The sequence below is a fragment of the Monodelphis domestica genome, chromosome 2, assembly GCF_027887165.1.
Source record: "Monodelphis domestica isolate mMonDom1 chromosome 2, mMonDom1.pri, whole genome shotgun sequence".
Classification (NCBI taxonomy): Eukaryota; Metazoa; Chordata; class Mammalia; order Didelphimorphia; family Didelphidae; genus Monodelphis; species Monodelphis domestica.
This window is the reverse complement of record NC_077228.1, coordinates 461,198,924-461,222,837: the sequence shown is the minus strand read 5'-3', so window position 1 is coordinate 461,222,837 and position 23,914 is coordinate 461,198,924.

Below are 23,914 nucleotides of genomic sequence, written 5' to 3'. Positions count from 1 at the left end.
TTTCCCCTCCCAGAGCTGACAAAATTCCACTGAGTTATTCATGTATCATTGTTCAAAACCTAATCCATGTTATTCATATTTGCAATAGTGATCTTTTAACATTAAAACCTTAATCATATCCCCATCGAACCACATGATTAATCATATGTTTTTCTTCTTTGTTTCTACTGCCACAATTCTTTCTCTGGATGTGGATTGGATAGCATTCTTTCTCATAATTTCCTCTGTTTTGTCCTGGGTCATTGCATTGCTGCTAGCAGAAAAGTCCATTACATTTGATTGTGCTACAGTATATCAGTCTCTGTGTACAATGTTGTCCTGGTTCTACTCCTTTCACTCTGCATCACTTCCTAGAGGTGGTTCCAGTTCACATGGAATTCCTCTAGTTCATTATTCATTTCAGCACAATAGTATTCCATAACCAGTAGATACCACATTTTGTTCAACTATTCCCTAATCGATGGTCACCCCTCATTTTCCAATGTTTTGCCACCACAGAGAGCATGACTATAAATATTTTTGTACAAGTCTTTTTCCTTATTATCTCTTTGAGGTACAAACCCAGCAGTGGTGTGGCTGGATCAAATGGCAGACAGTCTTTTAAAGTCCTTTATGCATAGTTCTGAATTGCCCTCCAGAATGGTTGGACCAATTCACAACTACCAGTAGTGTATTAGTGTCCCAATTTTGCCACATCCCTTCCAATATTTATCACTTTCCTTTGCTGCCATATTGGCCAATCTGCTAGGTGTAAGATGGTATCTGTGAAGATTGCATTTCTCTAATCAGGAGGGATTTATAACACTTTTTCATGTGATTACTGATAGTTTTGATTTCATCATGTGAAAACTGTCTTATAAATTCTCTTTTCTCTTCTCCCACAGCCATTAATATTAGCCCTCATTCTCTCCTTCTTTATTCTAAACTGATGAAAAAGTGACCTTTATTCTTGCCAAGGCCAATCCTTCTACTTGTATACTTAATCCCATCTCTTTCTATATTCTCCAGTAGATTACTCCCACAATCATCCCCTCTCTCTGTGTGTCTTTCTCTCTAATCTTCAAGCTCTCCCAATTTACTGGATCCTTCCCTACTGCCCACAAACATTATACATCTTCCCCCATCCTGAAAAAAAATTCTCACAAGATCTTAATCCAACCCTCTCATTCAATTAATTATCTATTTTTCTTCTCCCTTTCATAACCAACTATTACAAAAATCTGTAATTACAGAAAGCTACTTAGTGTCTTAATGTCACTTTTTCACTCATTTCTCTACTCTTCTTAATCTGGCTTCTCATCTCACCACTCAACTGAAACACCTCTTCAGATTTACTAATGCCCTCTTAGCTGCCAAATCTGTCAACCTATTCTCATTCCTCATCCTTTTTGTGCTATCTGTTACATTTAATATTGCTGACTACCTTGACTACACCTTCCTCATGATTATGCTGGCTTTCTGCAACACTACGCTCGCTCTTGGTTTTCTTTTCACCTGTTTGAGTTGTCATTTCTATTTCCTCTGATTGTTTATTATTAACATCATCTATATTAAGACAGGAACTATGAACATCTCCCAAAGTTCTATTCTGGACCCTCTTGCATTTTCCCTTTTCCCTCTCTTGATTACCTAATGTGAAAGTACATATTTAAAACAGAACTCATTATCTTTCCTGCCAACCCCTCTCCAAGCCTCTAAATATCTTTATTTCTGTTGCAAAACATTTTTTCAGTTTTCTAGGCTCTCAACCTTGAATTTAATCTTTACTCTTTACTTTCAGTTATCTCACATATAATCTATTAACAAATGATACCAATTCTGTCTCCATGATATCTCATAAATGTTCCCTTCTCTCTACTAATACAACCTCCACTCCAGCTCAGATCTCCTTATTGGTCTCCCTGCTTTAATCTCTCTTTTGCAATCCATCCTCCAGTGTTGTCAAAATGACACTCCTGAAGTGTAAATCCAACCAGGTTATTCCCTTACTCAATAAATTATGAAGTCTCCCTAATGCCCAAGGTTCAAATCTAAGCATTTATGCTTAGCTGGGTAAAATAAAAAATATTAATTTCTTTTGTTTCTTATATCACTTATTTAGGTTAGGAGTGTCCTCATCCAAATCCAACCTGATTCTTATAATTTCATTTCATTTATTTTTGGTTCTTTACTATGATATTGTTCTTTCCATTTATATTATTGTAGTTATTTTCTTTGTTCTGCTGACTTCACTCTTCATTATACACATCTTTTCTAGTATTCTAATAAAAATATGTACCACCATTTGTTTAGCTGTTTCCCAAATAATATATATCTATCTTGTTTCCATTCCTTAGCTACCACAAAATGTGCTGCTATAGATACTGGGCAATATATTGGAACTTTTTTCTTATTGATGGCTCCCTTGGAATATAAGTTCAATGGTGGAGTCTCTGGTTCAAAGGGTATAAATACTATAGTTGGTTTATTTACATGATTGTCAATTGTTTCCCAAAATGGTTGTATCACTTCAGGCTTTACTAATAATGACTTATCTTTCTATAGCTTCTTCAATATTGATTGTTGCTTTTTTTTTCATTTGTACTCATTTGCCCAGTACAAGATCTATATTTAGCTTTTAAAGTCCATTCATAACCTCTCTTCAACCTATATTTTCCCACATTATTATATACTATTCTTCTTCCTACAACATCTGATTTGGTTATACTAACTTTCTTTATATTTCTTATACATGACACTCTAATTCCCCTCTTCATGCCTTTATCCTGGTCATTTTCCATAACTGGAATGCTCTCCTTCTTCATCTCTGCCTTCTGACTTCCCTAGGTTCCTTCAAATCCCAATTAAAATCTCACCTTTTACAGGAAGCCTTTCCCAAGCCCTCCTAATTCTAGTGCTTTCCTTCTGTTAATTATTTCCTTTTTTCCTGTGTATTTGTATGTGTATCAATTGTGAACTCCTTGAGAACAGAGGTTAACCTTTAGCTCTTCCTTATACATCCAACACTTAGCACAGAGTCTGACACATTAGACATGCTAAATAAATGTTGATTGACTGACAGCATGAGCTAGGAATAGAGACTGGACTTGTGATTTCATTGGTATAGTAAATTGAGGAAACTGACTGTCAGTGCAAGTCAGTATCCACTTTGGAACTTAATGAACGTAATATTCTTAAAGTCCAGATCTGATCCATCTGTGTCTCTGTATCTACTCTGCCTTGATACTTCTTGTTGATTGATTGATTCCCTTAACCTTGAATGACAACAAAATAAACACTGAATTCTCCGTTTTAGAATATAAACCTAGACATTACCTAATCCAAATCTCTCCCTTTACAGATGAGAAACCTAAAGCCTAAAGATATGTCACTTGTCCCAAATCATAGGAGAGCAGGCAACAGAGATAACATTCACACCCAGGTTTTCTGACATCATTGAGGACAGTGACCCCTCCTTCTTTGATTGATGCTCATCATTCCACCTACTCTCTCACATGTAGGAGAGCTTTGGTTGCTACTGACTGATATTTGCCTGCTGTCCTTGGTATTTACAGCAAGAGGCCAAATTCATAAGGGCAACGGGTAAGACAAATGAGATTGAAGATGAAAAGAAGCCAGTTGCTCTGTAGCTATTTTTTTTCCTACTTAACATTCAGTTTAGAGCCACATCACTTGCTGTTAGTCCTTGGAGAGCAATCAAAACAAAACCACTTGCTGAACTCAAATGCTACCACATGCCCAGGGAACAGCCAAGTCACCTGATGAAACCTCATGCCCTGTCCTGAAGGTCAGGTCCAATAGTGTATGATCTTTATGGGAAAGATACTTCAGAGGAACACTACTTTTTTGTCATTTCAATAGTAGAGATATTATGATTAATACTTATAAAACTAGGAAAGGTATAGGCAATTCAATTATATATACATACATTAATTTATATATATATATATATATATATATATATATATATATATATATATGATCCCAAGAAGTTTATATTTTACTTGGGAGGAGAAAGAGAAAAGAAGGAAGAAAAGGAAGGAAGGAAGGAAGGAAGGAAGGAAGGAAGGAAGGAAGGAAGGAAGGAAGGAAGGAAGGAAGGAAGGAAGCAAAGAAGCAAAGAAGCAAGGATGGAAGGATGGAAGGAAGCAAAGAAGGAAGGAAGGAAGGAAGGAAGCAACGAATGAAGGAAGGAAGAAAGGAAGGAAGGAAGGAAGGAAGGAAGGAAGGAAGGAAGGAAGGAAGGAAGGAAGGAAGGAAAAAGGACGTTTTTGTGTTTTGAGTGAAGCAAGGAATTGGAGTCAGCATGTGTTGGGAGGAAGTTCACTGTAAGTATAAGGGTCCATTTATAAATGAAGAGAAAGTAGAAAAGAAGGAAAGAAAAGAAGGTAGGCTATTGTTTATGGGGAATAGATAACAGACCAGTTCATATAAAAATGATTGTGAAAGAAAGAACACAGATAGACTGATCCATCAAATTCCAAAAATTTAGAATGAGAGACTTCTTAGGAACTGGTCCTGAGGTCTAATACCTTTGTATAGACCCTTTATGATGAGCTCATGGGAGGACATGATCCAGAGCATCCTTTTCTGTCCTTCCAGTTCATGCTCTCTCCCTCTTGAAATGACTTTGTATATACTTAGTATCTACTTTTCTATGTACATGTATACATTCATATAACTTTTTTATGTGTTGTTTTCCCCAATAAGTGTATGAGCTGCTTGAGAGCAAGCTAGGCAGGTATAGATGAGATTTTAATCTGTATTATTGGAGGAAACATCAAAAAGAAAGACCATAAATTCACTTGAGCATGTGAGTAATTGAGAACAAGGAGACTGAGCTTGAAAATTTGAAAGTGCTAAGTTTGGAAGAAATATAAAGAAGCATGACTTCACACAGTAAGTAGTAAGCATATGAAACTAGTTACTGCAAGAAATGGTGCCAACTAAAAATGTGAAAAAATTCCAAAAATGATTAGAGAAAAATCATCCATTCAACAGCCAGCTACTAAGTGCCTATTATATACAGGGTCTTCATTAATGTTCTATTCCAATGACTTAGCTTGGTCTAGTGGAAACCCTTGGCTCTCAAAAACTATGCCAAATCAGACTGGTTGTAGAGGTTGGAAAGACTTTGAATATAATCCTGCAACATACTTGAGGGTCTTTTGACAGAATCATAGAATTTCAGCCAACCCCTTTTTGTCTTTTCCTTCCTCTCTCTGAACTCCCCACAGGACAAACCTGAGCACTTGGCCTTTTGGGTACTATGAAGATTGGATTTGGCTCTACCCTGATTGTAACAGTGAAGGTACTTAGCTCTTCCCTGATTGTGAAGATTTAAATTATAACATGTCGGTTTTTAGATTTTAATCCCCATAAGTGTAAACATCCTACTTAAAAGTTAAGCATGGAGACCTGTCTATTTTTACATTCAATCACAAAAAGTGCAAACATCGTACTTAAAAGTTAAGTATGAAGATCTGCCCATTTAAATTTAATCACCAAAAGTGCAACTATCCCACTTAATTGTGAAATGGGAGGTCTGTGAACCATGTGTGAGATAGTGGATGACGAATCAGAATCGACTGACTGCCTTCTGGACAGTCCTAGAGCAGAGCGTCAATTGTGATTGGTAGATGTAGAATTAGGGGAAGACACAGGAAGTGACTCAAGAGAAAATATCTTTAAAAGGAGCTGTTACTTCCTATGAGAATTAAATTCTTCATGCTTTCAAGTTGATGCTGGTGAAGAGGAGCAGAAGGATCTGCTAACTGGACTGACATGTGGTGAGTAAAAAAGCTGACTCTTAACTGCTGGCTTTTTTCTGAAGAGAGCGACCTCAAGAAAGAAAGACCTATCCTCTTGAGAAACACTTAAACTAATTCTCCTTGCCCAGATGGGTTGGGAGTAAATTACTTAGTGCCTAGGCTAGATATCTTATTCTCTCTCTGATTTTCTTCTTTAGTCTTTCTATATTCTGTCTATAAAGAGATCTATAAATCTCTTTGGAATTAATTAAATTCCTAGAGAACATTCTTAAATATTCAAGTCCAACCCTTCAAAAAATAACCCCCTTTTCCCCTTTTACAGTACCATGGTCTGGTCCAACTCCTTAGCTTTTGGCATCATAAGAATTTGACTTCAAAGCAATTGATCCTTCCTCAACAACTCACTTCCCCTAAAAATTCAGAGATAGGGAAAATTGTCAAGCGAAATGTAATCAAAACTACTTTAGAAATTTCCGGGTAATCATGGCTGCAATCTAGGCGCCACACGCTTCCTCTCCCCGGCACCAAACGAAATAGACTACATCAAAGGAGCATAAAAATCACATTTGGAGGAACAGAAGGACTCCCCAGTACTCCCCAGTACACCACAGAGGCAAAGGTACGTGGAGTTTGAACATTTCCACACTATAATAAGAAGGAGAAAAAGCTTACACAAAAATGTGAACTGAGCCGCCCTTCCCCCCCCCACCTCCCCCACCAAACCAGAGTGAGCTACTGGAGCACTCACTGGGACAGCGAGTGAGTGGGGAATGTCTCTGTCTGGGGGGGGGGGGCACTCCAGGGTCCTTGAGATCTGGGGACTGCCAGGAAAAAACGTCTCAGGGCGGTTTCATTAGAGAATCCTGCACTGAGCAGAGGGGATCCTGGGAGCTGTACTCGGTCGGTTGCACTGAGCATCTGGGCAGCGCTAAACACCAGGGGCGGACCACCACTGATTATCTGGGAGGAGCTGAACACCTGGGTGGTTGGGCTGTGATCAGGAGCCCCGCACTCTAAGAAACCTCGGAGGCTGGGAAGAACTAGTCTGAGGCAACCTAAATTCACAGAAAACCCGCCCATATCACCCAGACCCCAGACCAAAAAGGAAAGGGAAATAAAACCACCAAAGAGATGGCTTACATGGCCCAAAATCAAGCCTCCAGGAAGAAGGGAAAAAGGTGACTATTGAAAACTTTTATTGTGGAAGTACCCAAGGAAAAGAAGAAAATGAGGATGAAATCCAAAAAAAATCAGAACATGCCTCCCAAAATGGAAACTATCAACAAGCTCTGGAAGATCTCAAACTGGAACTTACCCAAAAGATGGAAACCTGGAAAGAAAAATGGGAGAAAGAGATCAGCAGTCTGACAGATAAGCTGCTCAATTGGAAAAAGAGCTCGAAGCATCCAATAGAAGGGCAGACAAAGCTGAAAAGCAAAACCAGTCCCTAAAGACCAGAATTAAACAACTCGAAGAAAGTGAGATCATAAAACAGCAAGAATCAATAAAGCAAACCCAAAAAATTAATGAATTAGAAGAAAACATAAAATATCTTACTGAAAAGGTCACAGACTTGGAAAACAGAGAAGAGACAACCTCCGAATTATGGGTCTCCCAGAAAAACCAGAGATAAACAATAAACTCGATATTATTCTACAGGAGATTATAAAAGAAAATTGCGCTCACGTTCTGGAGCAAGGGGGCAAAATAGAAATAGAAAGGATTCCTAGAACACACTCTATACTAAATCCCCAAAAGACCAGCCCTAGGAATGTAATTGCCAAATTCAAGAGCTTCCAAGAAAAGGAGAAAATCCAACAAGAAGCCAAGAAGAGGAGCTACAGATATAAGGGGGCTCCCATAAGGATCACACACGACCTAGTGGCTAACACACTAAGAGCATGGAACACAATATTTAGAAAGAGCAAAGCATGGAACAAGATATTTAGAAAGGCAAGAGAGCTGGGTCTCCAACCAAGAATCAACTACCCAGCAAAACTGACTATATACTTCCAGGGGAAAGTATGGGCATTCAACAAAATAGAAGATTTCCAAGCATTTGCTAAGAAAAGACCAGAACTTAGTGGAAAATTTGATATCCAAGCACAGAAAGCAAGAGAAACATGAAAAGGTAAACATGAAAGAAAGGGAAAAGGAGATAAATCTTATTTTTTCTTTAAGTCAAACTCTCTTCTATAAGGACTACATTTACATCAAATTATATGTATTAATATGTGGGGAAAATGTTTTGTGTAACTGTCAAAAATTGTATGCATCATAAGAGTAGTTAGAAGAAACATGCATAGGGAAAGATTGGGGCATTAAGATTTGGGGAAAGTGGGGACAAAGAAAGGAAAAGGGAGGGGGAACCATCGATAACACTAAGATTTACTTCAAGAAATAGGGGGGGACTTAATAGAATAATCTTTCCCATATAAAGATACACATGGGAAGGGGAGGGGAAGAACTCTCATATGAGCAGGAGAGGAAGAGAGTGTGAAGTGGAATTACTTAAACCTTACTATCAGTGAAATCAAATCTGAGAGGGAAGAACATCTAGATCCAGTGGGATCCTGAATTCTATCTTATCCATTAGGGAAAGAAAGAAAGGAAAATTAAGGAGGGGGAGGGAGTATAAAAAGGGAGGGAAGGAGAGGGGGGAGGGGAAGGGAGCATAAAAAGGCAGGGGCTAGAAAGGGAAGCATCTCAAGGGAGGGGACTAGGGGGACTGACCTAAAGTAAATCACTGGTGCAAAAGGAGATAGCTAAATAAGAAAGGTCAGAACGAGGGGAAGATATCAAAATGCCAGTGAACCACAAATGACAATCATAACTTTGAACATGAATGGGAAGAACTCACCCATAAAAAGTAGACAAATAGCAGATTGGATTAGAACCCAAAATCCTACCATTTGTTGTCTTCAAGAAACACATATGAGGCGGGTTGACACTCACAAGGTTAGAATTAAAGGTTGGAGTAAGACCTTTTGGGCCTCAACCGATAGAAAGAAGGCAGGAGTTGCAATCATGATATCTGACAAAGCCAAAGCAAAAATAGACCTGATCAAAAGGGATAGGGAAGGAAAATATATTCTGTTAAAAGGGAGTATAGACAATGAGGAAATATCACTAATCAACATGTATGCACCAAATAATATAGCACCCAAATTTTTAATAGAGAAAGTAGGAGAATTGAAGGAGGAAATAGACAGTAAAACCATATTAGTGGGAGACTTGAACCAACCACTATCAAATTTAGATAAATCAAACCAAAAAATAAACAAGAAAGAGGTAAAAGAGGTGAATGAAATCTTAGAAAAATTAGAGTTAATAGACATATGGAGAAAAATAAATAGGGACAAAAAGGAATATACCTTCTTTTCAGCACCACATGGCACATTCACAAAAAGTAGATCATACACTAGGTCACAGAAACATGGCACTCAAATGCAGAAAAGCAGAAATAATAAATGCAGCCTTTTCAGATCACAAGACAATAAAAATATTGATCGGCAAGGGTACTTGGAGAGCCAAATAAAAAATTAATTGGAAATTAAATAATATGATACTCCAATATCGGTTAGTTAGAGAAGAAATCATAGAAACAATTAATAATTTCATTGAGGAAAATGACAACGGCGAGACATCCTTTCAAACCTTATGGGATGCAGCCAAGGCAGTACTTAGAGGAAAATTCATATCCCTGAGTGCATATATTAACAAATTAGGGAGGACAGAGACCAAGGAATTGGAAATGCAAATCAAAAAACTTGAGAATGAACAAATTAAAAACCCCCAGAAGAAAACCAAACTAGAGATCTTAAAAATTAAGGGAGAAATTAATAAAATCGAAAGTGACAGAACTATTGAGCTAATAAACAAGACTAGAAGCTGGTACTTTGAAAAAACAGACAACATAGACAAAGTACTGGTCAATCTAATTAAAAAAAGGAAAGAAGAAAGGCAAATTAACAGCATCAAGGATGAAAAGGGGGATCTCACCTCCAATGAAGAGAAAATTAAGGCAATCATTAAAAACTACTTTGCCCAACTATATGGCAATAAATATACCAACCTAGGTGATATGGATGAATATTTACAAAAATATAAATTGCCTAGACTAACAGAAGAAGAAATAGATTTCTTAAATAGTCCCATATCAGAAAAAGAAATCCAACAGGCCATCAAAGAACTTCCTAAGAAAAAATCCCCAGGGCCTGACAGATTCACCAGTGAATTCTATCAAACATTCAAAGAACACATAAACAAACTATTTGACATAATAAGCAAAGAGGGAGTTCTACCAAAATCCTTTTATGACACAAACATGGTACTAATTCCAAAGCCAGGCAGGCCAAAAACAGAGAAAGAAAATTATAGACCATTCTCCCTAATGAATATAGATGCCAAAATCTTAAATAGGATGCTAGCAAAAAGATTCCAGCAAGTGATCAGAAGGGTCATCCACCATGATCAAGTAGGATTTATACCAGGGATGCAGGGCTGGTTCAATATTAGGAAAACTATCCACATAATTGACCATATCAACAAGCAAACCAACAAGAACCATATGATTATCTCAATAGATGCAGAAAAAGCCTTTGATAAAATACAACACCCATTCCTACTAAAAACAATAAAAAGCATAGGAATAGAAGGGTCGTTCCTAAAAATAATAAAAAGTATATATCTAAAACCATCAACTAATATCATCTGCAATGGGGATAAACTAAATCCATTCCCATTAAGATCAGGAATGAAACAAGGATGCCCATTATCACCTCTATTATTTGACATTGTACTAGAAACACTAGCAGTAACAATTAGAGAAGAAAAAGAAATTGAAGGCATTAAAATAGGCAAGGAGGAGACCAAATTATCGCTCTTTGCAGATGATATGATGGTCTACTTAAAGAATCCTAGAGATTAAACCAAAAAGCTAATCGAAATAATCAACAACTTTAGCAAAGTTGCAGGATACAAAATAAACCCACATAAATCATCAGCTTTTCTATATATCTCCAACACAGCCCAGCAGCAAAAACTAGAAAGAAAAATCCCATTCAAAATCACCTTAGACAAAATAAAATACCTAGGAATCTACCTCCTGAGACAAACACAGGAACTATATGAACACAACTACAAAACACTCTCCACACAACTATAACTAGCCTTGAGCAATTGGAAAAACATTATCTGCTCATGGGTAGGATGAGCCAATATAATAAAAATGACCATCCTACCCAAACTCATCTATCTATTTAGTGCCATACCCATGGAACTTCCAAAAATATTTTTTACTGATTTAGAAAAAACCATAACAAAGTTCATTTGGAAGAACAAAAGATCAAGGATATCCAGCGAAATAATGAAAAAAAAAAAATACAAAGGAAGGGGGCCTTGCAGTTCCAGATCTCAGACTATATTATAAAGCAGTGGTCATCAAAACAATTTGGTACTGGCTAAGAGACAGAAAGGAGGATCAGTGGAATAGACTGGGGGCAAGGGACCTCAGCAAGACAGTATATGACAAACCCAAAGATCCCAGCTTTTGGGACAAAAATCCACTATTTCATAAAAACTGCTGGGAAAATTGGAGGACAGTGTGGGAAAGATTAGGTTTAGACCAACACCTCACACCCTACACCAAGATAAATTCAAAATGGGTGAATGACTTGAACATAAAGAAGGAAACTATAAGAAAATTAGGCGAACACAGAATAGTATACATGTCAGACCTTTGGGAAGGGAAATACTTCAAAACCAAGCAAGACTTAGAAAGAGTTACAAAATGCAAAATAAATAATCTGGAATACATCAAATTAAAAAGGGTTTGTACAAACAAAACCAATGTAACCAAAATTAGAAGGGTAGCAACAAATTGGGAAAAAATCTTCATAAAAACCTCTGACAAAGGTTTAATTACTCAAATTTACAAAGAACTAAATCAATTGAACAAAAAATCAATCCATTCTCTAATTGATAAATGAGCAAGGGACATGAACAGGCAGTTCTCAGCCAAAGAAATCAAAACTATTAATAAGCACATGAAAAAGTGCTCTACATCTCTTATAATCAGAGAGATGCAATTCAAAACAACTCTGAGGTATCACCTCACACCTAGCAGATTGGCTAACATGACAGCTATGGAAAGTAATGAATGCTGGAGGGGATGTGGCAAAGTGGGGACACTAATTCATTGCTGGTGGACTTGTGAATTGATCCAACCATTCTGGAGGGCAATTTAGAACTATGCCCAAAGGGTGATAAAAGACTGTCTGCCCTTTGATACAGCTATAGCACTGCTGGGTTTGTACCCCAAAAAAATAATAAGGAAAAAGACTTGTACAAGAATATTCATAGCTGCGCTCCTTGTGGTGGCCAAAAATTGGAAAACAAGGGGATGCCCTTCAATTGGGGAATGGCGGAACAAATTGTGGTATATGTTGGTGATGGAATACTATTGTGCTAAAAGGAATAATAAAATGGAGGAATTCCATGGAGACTGGAACAACCTCCAGGAAGTTATACAGAGTGAGAGGAGCAGAACCAGGAAAACATTGTACACAGAGACTGATACATTGTGGTACAATCGAAGGTGATGGACTTCTCCATTAGTGTCAATGCAATGTCCCTGAACAATCTGTAGGGATCTAAAAAACACTATCCACAAGCAGAGGATAAACTGTGGGAGTAAAAACACCGATGAAAAGCAACTGTTTGACTACAGGGGTTGAGGGGATATGACTGAGGAGAGACTCTAAATGAACACTATAATGCAAATACCAACAACAGGGAAATAGGTTCAAGTCAAGAACACATGTGATAACCAGTGGAATCGAGCGTCGGCTATGGGAGAGGGAAAGTTGGTGGGAGGGGGCGCAGGGAGGAAAAGAAAATGATCTTTGTTTCCAGTGAATGATGTTTGGAAATGAACAAATAAAATAATGTTTAAAATTTTTTAAAAAGTACTTTAGATTTTGATTTTTACAAGCATTCACATCCTACTGCTTTCATGTCAGGGTATCACATTTGATTCATTGATTAATAGATTGATTGATTGATTGTGTGTGTGTGTGTGTTTGTGTAGGATAAATCAGACAAACCTGAGCTGATCCATGAGAACCAGAGATGTTAGTTAAAAGGGAAAAATTATAGTAAGAGCTCACATGAACACACCCCTTTAAGGTTTGGCAAGCTTTTATAAACATTTTATTGACTATTTGTTAAACAAATTATCTCACTTTAGCCTCATAAAATGATAGTCCTGTGAGGTAAGTATTTTTTATCTCTAATTGACAGATGAAAAAATAATGAAAGAGGGAGTAGAGCATAGTGGAGAGAGTGTTAAAAGATATAAATTCAAATTCTGCCCATGAAAAATTCATTAAACTGTCCATTTTCTTTGACCCAGAGATCCCACTGCTAGACATATGTCCACAAGAGATTATAGACAGGGATATTAGACCCAAAGCTGCAAAATATTCACAGTAGCATTGTTTTTTCTGGTGTATAAACTGAAAATCAAGTGGGTGTCCATGGATTGAGGAATTGCTTAGCAGATGATGGTAATGGATGAAAATGATGAATTCAGAGGAAATAGAAAGTGAAGATTATCTTAAATCTCAAATTAGAAAAGACCTTAGGCTCATCTAGTCCAACTCCCTCACTTTATATATGAGATTAATTGAAGCCTGAGGGCAGGCAAGTGACACAGAGTACCTGGCCTGGAGTCAGGAAGACCTGCGTTAAAATCTGGCTATGGATATTTACTAGCTGTGTGGCCCTGGACATTCTGATTGCCTCAGTTTCCTCATCTATAAAATAAGCAGGAGAAGGAAATGGAAAAAGAATCCAGGATCTTTGCCAAGAAGACTAAATAGAGACTCAAAGGGTACAGTATTACTGAAACAAGCAACAATTAAAAAAAAAAAACAAATAAATCTAGGCCAAAGGAGGTTGTATGACTTGCCCAGGTCACACAGATAGAAAGCAGCACAGCAGGGATTTGGAATCAGGTCTTTGACTCAAAGGCCAGTGCTTTAATTTTACTGCCTACTCTATTGACTACACCATGGATATGTACTCCTTATAATAATGTAAATGAAAGAGTTACCAAAATGAAGTCCTACTTCATGTAACTGTGATGGCATCTTGGTCTTAGAGATTAGGAAATTTACCACCCTCTTTTCCTTGGGAGTTTGAATTTGCTATAGGCTTGCCATTTACAAATTGGCAGAAACTACAAATTTATTTTATATATAAAAACTATGCTTTAAAAAAATTTTAATGGCATTAGCAATAACTGTTGCCCAGTAATTTCCATTCCTTTTAGTTTTACTTTTTAACCCTTGCTCTCCAGATTTGAGTCTTGTTCTTCATTCAGTTGATTCATACCTCTGACTATGCTACTTAGCCCATTAACCCATAACTGATATACATTCCTGCTCATGTCTACAGCTGTGTATTCTCAATACAATTACCAATATTTTCCATTTTGGTAACATCCATTAATGATACTATTTCAACATCACCGTTCTTTATACTGACTGGCAAGCAACATCCTAGATTTCTGTTGGTGTGGCTCCCTCATCTTTCAGAAATCTTTGATACCTGATACCTTCAGCTACTATGGAAATGAGTCAACCTTTCAATCTCTATCACCTAATGATGGGATAGGACATTGAGTTCCAGATAAGTCTTTGTTTTTCCAATAGCACCAGGTAGATACTAAATATTTGTTGAATGAATAAATGAGAGAGGGAAATAGAGTCCAGAGAAGTTAATTAACTTGCTCAAGTTCATGGAGCTAGTATATGTTGGAAATAAGACTAGAAACCAGATTTCCTAAACTCTACTCTAAGCCCAGTTCTGATACATCAAAAATTGATCAAAGAAATTATTTAAATATAGAAAAAGGAGTTGCTAAAGGTACATACTATCAACTGGAAATCTGGAGATCTCTAGTCTACCCAATGACCCCTGTAGGGTCCTGAGATGACTATCTTCCTTTGATCGTCCTCTAGATTTAAGATGAACAGAAAGATGCACCTTCAGGCTACACCTTAATCCTATCAGACATCTATTTGTTCCCTAAAACTAAGGAATCTTTATGTCCTTAGGCAGACACCAGTATGATCACCCTACCTCATGCCTGAGTGACCAACCCTTTCTGTTGTAAAAAGTATAAAATCCCCAGAACTGATGTTGTCTGGGGGAACAGCCTTCTATTCATGCTATCCTCTCAAAGAACTGCTCCCTATCTTGCTGTTCCTTCTTGCTATCCTGCTGGCCATTCTCAACATTACCTCCTAAATTAATAAATTTCTCTTTTTGTTTTTAAGCTAAGTTTTGGAGTCTTGCATTCTTGCAAAAGGTATCCTTCCCAAACCCCAGGGGTACACATCTGAATCCCCATAACAGGTACTATAAAATGCTTATTTCCTTTTCCTTTCGCTTCAAGAATAGTTTTAATAATAGTAGCAATAATAATAATATCTATCATTTACATAGCTTAAAGATTTGCAAAGTTTTTTGTATATTTTATTTCATTTCATAATTAATAAATTATTAATAAGCAAAGTTCTATTTCTATTTATTGTGTCCCAAATGTACTAAAGACACAGCACACTGGAGAGAGAAGAGTGTTGAATTTAACCAGAAGTCTTGGGTTTTAATTTCAACTTTGCCACTGATTACATGTGTGACTTTAGGAAAGTCATAAGCTTTCTATACTCAATTTCCTCATCAGTCCAATGAAGAGATTGGAACACATGACTCCTACATTTCCTTCCAGCTCTAAGTCTAAATCTATAATCCTGTTATGTAGCAAGTAGTCATTTGAACATCTGTTCAGCATCAAATTATACATGAGAAGAGAAAAAAAAAAAACCAGTTTACACCAGAGATTCTTAACCTGGTTTCTATGAACTTATTTTTTTAAAAAATATTTTTAAACTATATTTTAATAGAATTAATTTCTTTGGTAATACTGTATATTTATTTTTTTTCATGGAAAAACATTATTCTGAGAAGGGGTTTTAAGGTTTCTTTAAGGTTTCTGACTGCCAATGGGGTCCATGTTCCCAGAAAAAAAAAATTGATGGTGAACTACTGGCACAGGTCAGTGTGTTACAATGAAATTGATGGTGAACTACTGGCACAGGTCAGTGTGTTACAATGAAAAGAATGCTGGGCTTACAGTTAAAGGACCTGTCTATAAATCCATATTGAATCTGTTGCTTACTCTGTTTTTCATTTACTTAGCAAGTCACTTAGCCTCTCTAGTTTCACTCTCTTCATCTACAAATTGAAGAGGTTGGATAAGATGATCTCTTTCCTCTTTCAACCCTCCAAATGTTGGGCAGATAACTACTAGCAACATTAGATCATTCTTTTTTTTTTTTGGTCCTAACCCAGCCTCTCCAGAAAGTATTAGCAAGCTACAGAATTTATCAAAAGCAAGTAGATGCAGAGAGAGCAGTCTCCAGGCAGACCATTGCTGATGGAGAGTAAACAACTTGAAAAGAGCCAGAATGGAAGTAGATAGAGCAATGGAGACATGTCCTTCTAGAGGGTTTTTGGGGACAAAGTGCTCCTGATAAGAGACAATGCAATGACCTCCTTAAATAATATTTTAGCTATACCCATCCCAAATAGTGCTAATACAGTCAAGCATGTTACTGTTGCTCTGTTTCTCAGTCATTTTCCTGATTTCTGATTTTTCTCCAGTTACTCCCCAAAGTAATTTGGCAAAAAAACTCTGCCAAAATAAAGCACCATCACCAATTGGTATTTAATATGTAAATATGGCCTGCTCTCAACTTCCCTTCCACATGAATACTTTCTTCTGCTTTATTACAAATGAATTACCCAGTTCAACAAAATTATTTGAAAAGGAAGGCACAAATAAGGGAATAGTTATTGTTTGCTGGTTGAGGAGATAAGCAGTTAAACATCTAGAGGTGAAGTGGAGGACAATTAACATCCCAGCCCACTCAATTATCATACAATGCCCACTTCTGGGGAATTAGCACTGTTATAATCTGCTCCTATGAATAAATGAGTATTTTAACTCTCCTAGGGTAATACAATAGTCTTGAAAACAATCTTTTTTTTTATGAGATTGTGACTTTATCCATTAGAGTTTACAGTCAGGATAAACAGTGGCTGGGTATCTCATCCTAATGACTGCTGGAGGGGGCTTGCATTTGGGTTCCCATATTATTAAGTTTGCTACTCTGCCCTTCCTACCTAATATACTTTGCCAGATCTGTCATGGCCAAGAGCTCTCGGCTTACTTTAAATCCGTTTCCTTAGTGAATTTCAGCTGCAGAGAAATTAAGCTGTAAAGATAAAAACAACAACAACAACCACAAAAGAGACTATTGCCTGAAGAGTTGTGATTCAACATCCTTTTCCCTTATAAAAGGAGACTCAGGGCACTGGAGTCTCTGTCACTCTTAGCAGTGCTGAAAACACCTAAGAAGGACTCAAGCACAGCTCCAAGGAGAAAGATAAACAAAGGAGGATTTTGTGGGTCTGACTGTAGGCCTGTTAGATTCATACAATCAAGAAGGGCATTTGTTTGTTTATAGTGTTTAACAAAAATTTCCTTCTTGGGACATTTTGACCCAATTCTTTGAATCTTTATCAATCAGGTTGTACATTTCTCCCACAGCTGCCAAAAGTTCCAAGTTCCATTGTCATCTTCGCCAGTGACAAAAGCAAACCTAAATATCTGGTCATTTTAGAGAAGACTGATTACAAAAGAAAGCCTTAGAGAACCCAGATAGTGGACCATATGTGAAATCAAATGGGCAAGCCATTAGCATCAGCTGTGAACATATTGTACCAACTGGGAATGAAAATAAAACATTCAACAACCAACTGTTATAATCTGTAAATACTCAAACTAATTCCTGTGGGTTCCAAAAATACATGAAAAGGGCTTCTCATCTGGGCCCCATTGTCCTGTTCCCAGGTAATATGGCCATTTGTTTCTTGAATAACTTGCAGAGTTAGTGAGATTGGACACAAAAGTCTATCTTTCAAATTTAAAGGACTCTGGGGATTCCTGGAACTGTATCCAAAGATTACCAACCATGGATATTGAAATTGTAGTGAATACTTTAATGTAACTTTTCTATGTGCACATGTTGGCTACTTAAAATTCCCATCTCCACACTAAACCCCAAATGCATCAACTTCAAAAATTTATTGGTGCTGTGATCTCATTGATGTGGATAAAACCTCTAAGGATTCAGATCACAACCGACACATACCTGCCTATTCTCTTTGACTATTTTCAATATACTACCATAAATTTATTAAGATTTTTTTTTTATCCACTGTAGGCTAGAAGCCTTCCCTAATATCCCTTGACTTTGCATGGAGACCAGTGGAATACAAGGGCTATCTTTTGTATTCTCCTCACTCTTGCTATGCAATAACCTTATTTTTTTTTTCTTGTCATATATTCCTTTCTTCATATGCTTTGGGCTACTTTTGTTTTGCATAATTCCATATCTGCAATCTGTTGTGGCTTACTCATATCCACTATGCAGTGGTAGACCAATTCTTCACTTCAACCATTTGGAAACTGTGGTAATACATGAGTCATATCTGTACAGAACCAACAGAAGAATGTTGGTGTTAAAAAGATGAGTTTGTATTTCAGAAAGAAACTTGAGTTCCTTACAAGGATTATTACAGCTGCCCAAAGGTATTCATTCTTTCTTCCTCCTCTTATACAGTTCTGAGTCCAACTCGTGGTTTAAATGCAGTCTTTGTCTAAAATATATGCACTGATCTACCAGCTCTATGACCTCAACATCCTACTTCTTTAAGCCATAGTTTACAAAATAGTCAGTTTCCAAACCATTTTCCCCTATGGGAATAGTTAGAATGAACTCTTTTGGGTAATTATGAATCTTATTTAGGAAGCTCTCTGCCATTCTCAGGCATGGTGCTTTTGGCACCAAGGCATCCAGAAACAGGAACATTTGGAGCACCTATTTATCTATAGGGATTCCCTCTTCCACTTGAATTTTTCCCTGGACTCCCTCCATGATAGCAAAAACTACCTGTAAAAGTATACAAAATATGTTCCTTGTCTCATATGCCACATGAAAATAATAATGAGTCCTAAAACAAAGTATCAAATTACTGAGAATTTGGTTCATAGTTGGCAAGCACATCCCTAACATGAGCTGCTTTCCATCTAATCATGTATAGTAGGAATAGAGATGATGAATAAGATTCCCAATAGCCTGAATAACAAATAGAAGCTGAACTCTATGGTTGTAACATGTTTAGTTCTCTATTAAATCCATTATTTCATTGGTATGGTTTTTCCCATTTACTAATATGTCCCTAATTCTCATCATTCTATTCTTGTTTAAATCCCTCCATAAATTAATATTAAATACCTTTCTCTGTTTCTTTCAATAACTCAGGAATACTGATATTTCTTGGGATGGAGCCAAAATAGAGGAATAGGCTGAGATTTTCCAACATTTTCCTCCAAATAACTTTAAAATAATACTTCAAATCAAATTCTGGAGTGGTAAAAAAGGTCAGAGTGAAACATTATTCTAACCTAAGACAACATTAGAAGTTAGAAAGTGAAATCTGTGACATAGGAATTGAGGATGACTTGGAACCCATGTGGATAAAACACCATTGGTGGAACTAGGTATTGGTGACAGCAACTTTGGGATCTCTCAAGCCAGATATGGTAAGAGGACTTGGCAATTGATCAAAAAGAGATTATAGGGTACCCCTGTGCTAGCTCTGGATATAAGACTATATGCTATTTGACAACAACATTGTCCCCATCCACTTTTGAGTCAGAGTTAAAGGGCTGAAAGGAGCACTTTTCATGAAGGAGGAATAGAAGTCCTGAGGGGCATTATAATTTCAGATCCTAAGGGACCAAGGACCCTGAGGAACAATATTGTTTTTAGTCTCAAGGGAGAAGTGTTCCTGAGAGGCAGAACTGATTAAAATTCCAAGGTATCAGGGGCCATTCCTGGTTAAGACTAGAGTGCAGTCCAAGAGAGCAATGACCACACCTCTCACTAGATAATAACACCTTGGAAATACTAAAAATTTACAAACCACCAGAACTACCTCTGAAAATAGCAGTGAAAAAAATCTGAAGCTTGAAATCATGACCCTCCCCAACTTGTTCTAAAACAGAGCTCAACATTAATATAAAATTCCAAAATAAGAGTGGAAAAATGAACAAACAATAAAAAATCTTAACTATAAAAAGTATTATGGTGACAGAAAAGATCAAAGCACAAATTCAGACAACAAAATCAAAAGAATTATATGAAACCTCAAAGTAAAAAAAATGTGAATTAGATATGAACCGAACAAGAATTCCTCAAACAGTTAAAAAAATTAATTTAAATATCAAGTAAGAGTGGTAGAGGAAACAGGTAAAAAATGAAAAGGAAAGGAAAAAATATGAAAATATGATTAACAGCTTGGTTAGAGTCACCAAAAATATTGAAGAAAATAACACTTCCCCAAAAAATGGACAAATGGAAAAAATGATATAAAAGCTCACTGAAGAAAACAATTCCTCAGATATTAGGATTAGGCAAGGGGAAGCTAATAACTCAATGTGACATCAAAACATTAAAACAAAGTCAAAACAATGAAAAATGGAAGAAAATATGAAGTATCTCATTGTTAAGAGAACTTAACTGGAAAACAGATCCAGAAAAGAGAATTTAAGAATTATTTAATTGCCTGAAAGCCAATGTCAAAGAAGAATGAAACATAACATTTCAAAAAATTAAGGAAAACTGCCTCAATATCCTAAAGATAGATGGTAAAATAGAAATTGAAAGAATTCACTGATCACCACTTGAATTAACTTCCAAAAGAACACTCCCAGAAATATTAAAGCTAAATTCCAGAGCTCCCAGGTCAAAGGGAAAATATTTCATGTAAACAGAAAAAATAACATTCAAATACCAGGGAGCCACAATCAGAATCATGCAAGAATAATCTACCTAGTAAAATCAATATATGCTTCAGGGGAAAAATTGATATTTAATGAAATAGAGTACTTTAAAGCATTTCAGATGAAAAACAGAACAGAAATGATAACTTTCAAATACAAGCCTCAAGAAAAGCATAGAAAGGTAAACATGAAAGAGAAATCATAAGGTTTATAACTGTGTTCCTTTCTATAGGGGAAGATAATATATACATCTTTTAATCTTATCATTACTAGGGTCAGAAGTATTCTACATAGAAAGTGGGTGTGGGTGTGAGTAGATAATGTTGGAATGATATAAAACAAATGGATTGGCAAGAAAGAGGGGTACCCTGTGAGAAGAGAAAGAAATAATGGTGGAAATTATCTTACATAAAAGAGGCATGCAAAAAGAGGTTTTACAGTGGAAGAGGAAGCAGGGGTACAGGGATGAACACTGAAACTTCACCCTGATGTAAATTTATTCAAAGAGGGAGAATATATAGGTACTCAATTGGTAATAGAAATGTGTTTGGCCTCATTGGGAAGAAGGAGGAGAAGTGGATAACGGCAAGAAAGGGTGATAAAATAGAGGCCAGATAAGAAAAAGCAGTGGTCAAAAGCAAAAGTTGACTTTAAACAAGGGACAGGATTAAAAAGAGAGAGGAAGGGATAAAACAAGGAAAATAGGATAGAGGGAAATGCAAAGTTGGTTATCATAACTGTGAATGTAAATGGGATGAACTAACACATAAAATGGAAAATAATAGTGAAATGTATTAGAAATTATTTAAAAGAAATACACCTGAAACAGAGAGACACACAAAGTTAAAATAAAGGGGAGGACTAAGATCTATTATGCTTCAGCTAAAGTTAAAAAAGACAGAGTTAGAAATGATGATCTCAGACCAAGCAAAAAGAAAAATCAACCTAATTAAAAAGGATAAGCAGGGGAAACCATCTTGCTATAAAAGAACCATAGACAATGAAGTAATATAAATACTAATGCTCCAAACGGCATAGCATCTGAATTTTTAAGGGAAAACTTCAATGAATTATAGGAAGAAGTACACAGTAAAACACAACTAGTGGGGCTGTCAACTTTCTCCTCTCAAAGCTAGCTAAATCTAACCATAAAATAAATAATAAAAGAGTTGATCTGGAGAAAACTGAATGAGACTAGAAAGGAGTATTGTCTTTCTCATAGCTGTACCTGCCTCCTTCACAAAAATTGACCAGGTAATAAAATAATAATAATAATAATAAATTTCACACAAAATGCAGAAAAGAAGAAATATTAAATGTACCCTTTCCAAACCATGGTGCCATAAAAATTATATTCAATAAATGGCCCTGAAAGCACAGATTAAAAGTTAATTGGAAACTAAATAATCTAATCCTAAGAATGAATGAATCAAAGAGCAAATCATAGAAACAATAATTTCATCGAGCATAATGACAACAATGACACAAAATTCCAAAATTTGGAGGACACAGTCAAAGTAGTTCTTAGGGGAAATTTTATATCTCCAAATGAGTGTATCAATTAAAGAAAGAAAGAGAAAATCAATGAATTGGGCAGTCAACTAAGAAATCTAGAAAAAGAACAAACTAAAAATCCTCAACTTAATACCAAACTGCAAATCCTGAAAACCAAAAGAGAAATTAAATAAAACTGAAAGTAAAAACAAAAACAAATTGGTCTAATAAATCAAAGGAGAAGCTGCTTTTATGAGGAAGAAATAAAATAGATTATTAATTTGATTTTTTTAAAAAGAAAAAAATCATTAGTATCAAAAATGAAAAGGAAGAATTCACCATCAATGAAGATGAAATTAAAGCATTTATTGTAATTGGTAAAGAACTGGCGCGATATAACATCAACATCACAGCCTTAAGTGAAACACGCTTACCAGAAGAGGGATCACTCAGCGAACCCACCACTGGATACACCTTCTTCTGGAAAGGTAGAGCCTCAAATGAAGACAGAATCCACAGTGTTGGCCTGGCTATTAAGACCAGTTTGCTCAAACAGCTGCCAGACTTGCCTGTGGGCATCAGCGAGAGGCTCATGAAGATCCATTTGCCTCTCAGCAAAGACCGGTATGCCACAATCATCAGCGCATATGCCCCAACACTGACCAGCACAGAGGAGACCATCGAGCAGTTCTACTCTGACCTGAGTGCTGTCCTGCACTCAGTGCCCACCAATGACAAGCTGATACTACTGGGAGACTTCAACGCCCGCGTTGGCCAGGACCATGAAAGATGGAAGGGAGTGCTCGGCAAACACGGCGTGGGCAAAATGAACAACAACGGCCTACTGCTACTCAGCAAATGCTCAGAGTTCGAACTCACCATCACAAACACTGTGTTCAGAATGGCGAACAAATTTAAACAACGTGGATGCACCCAACATCAAAACAGTGGCATCTCATTGACTACATCATTGTACGCTGGCGCGACATCCAGGATGTAAAGATCACCAGAGCCATGAGAGGAGCTGAATGCTGGACAGACCACCGATTGGTTAGAGCGACTCTTCAAATGCGCATTGCGCCTCGCCATCCAAGTATTATGAGTAATGGTAATAAATTTTAAGCCTTCTCAATAAGATCAGAGAAGAAGCAACAATATCCACTACCATAACTGCTATTCTGTAAAGCACAGGTGTTATCCCCTAAACAAGGCATTAAATAATTCTTTTAGTTATTAGTACTCTTTCTGTTTCCTCTTATAATTACTTTGCATTGTTTCTTGTGTCCTTGGTATTTATTTATTTAGCAATATGTTATATCCCCTTCCACTAGAATATCAGTTTTGTGAAGAACTTGTCTTTGTATTCCCATGAAGCAGCAAATTGCTTTGCATATCGTATGCACTCATTGTTTACCAAACTGAATCAAATCTCTCTCCTAGTCTTCTAGTAGCTTTCCCCTGTGCTTCATGTATTTTGTATGTACCTTTTCTTTAAATGTACTCTTCCCCACTAAAATGGAAGTTCTTTGAGGGCAAGAATTTTGTTTTTCCTTTCTTTGTTCCACCATCATTTAGTACAATGCTTCATTCTTCTCTAGTGTAAGAATTAAAATTATGATACTGGCCATAAACTAATAATTGTATTAATCCAAGATAGCAGGGAAAAAAG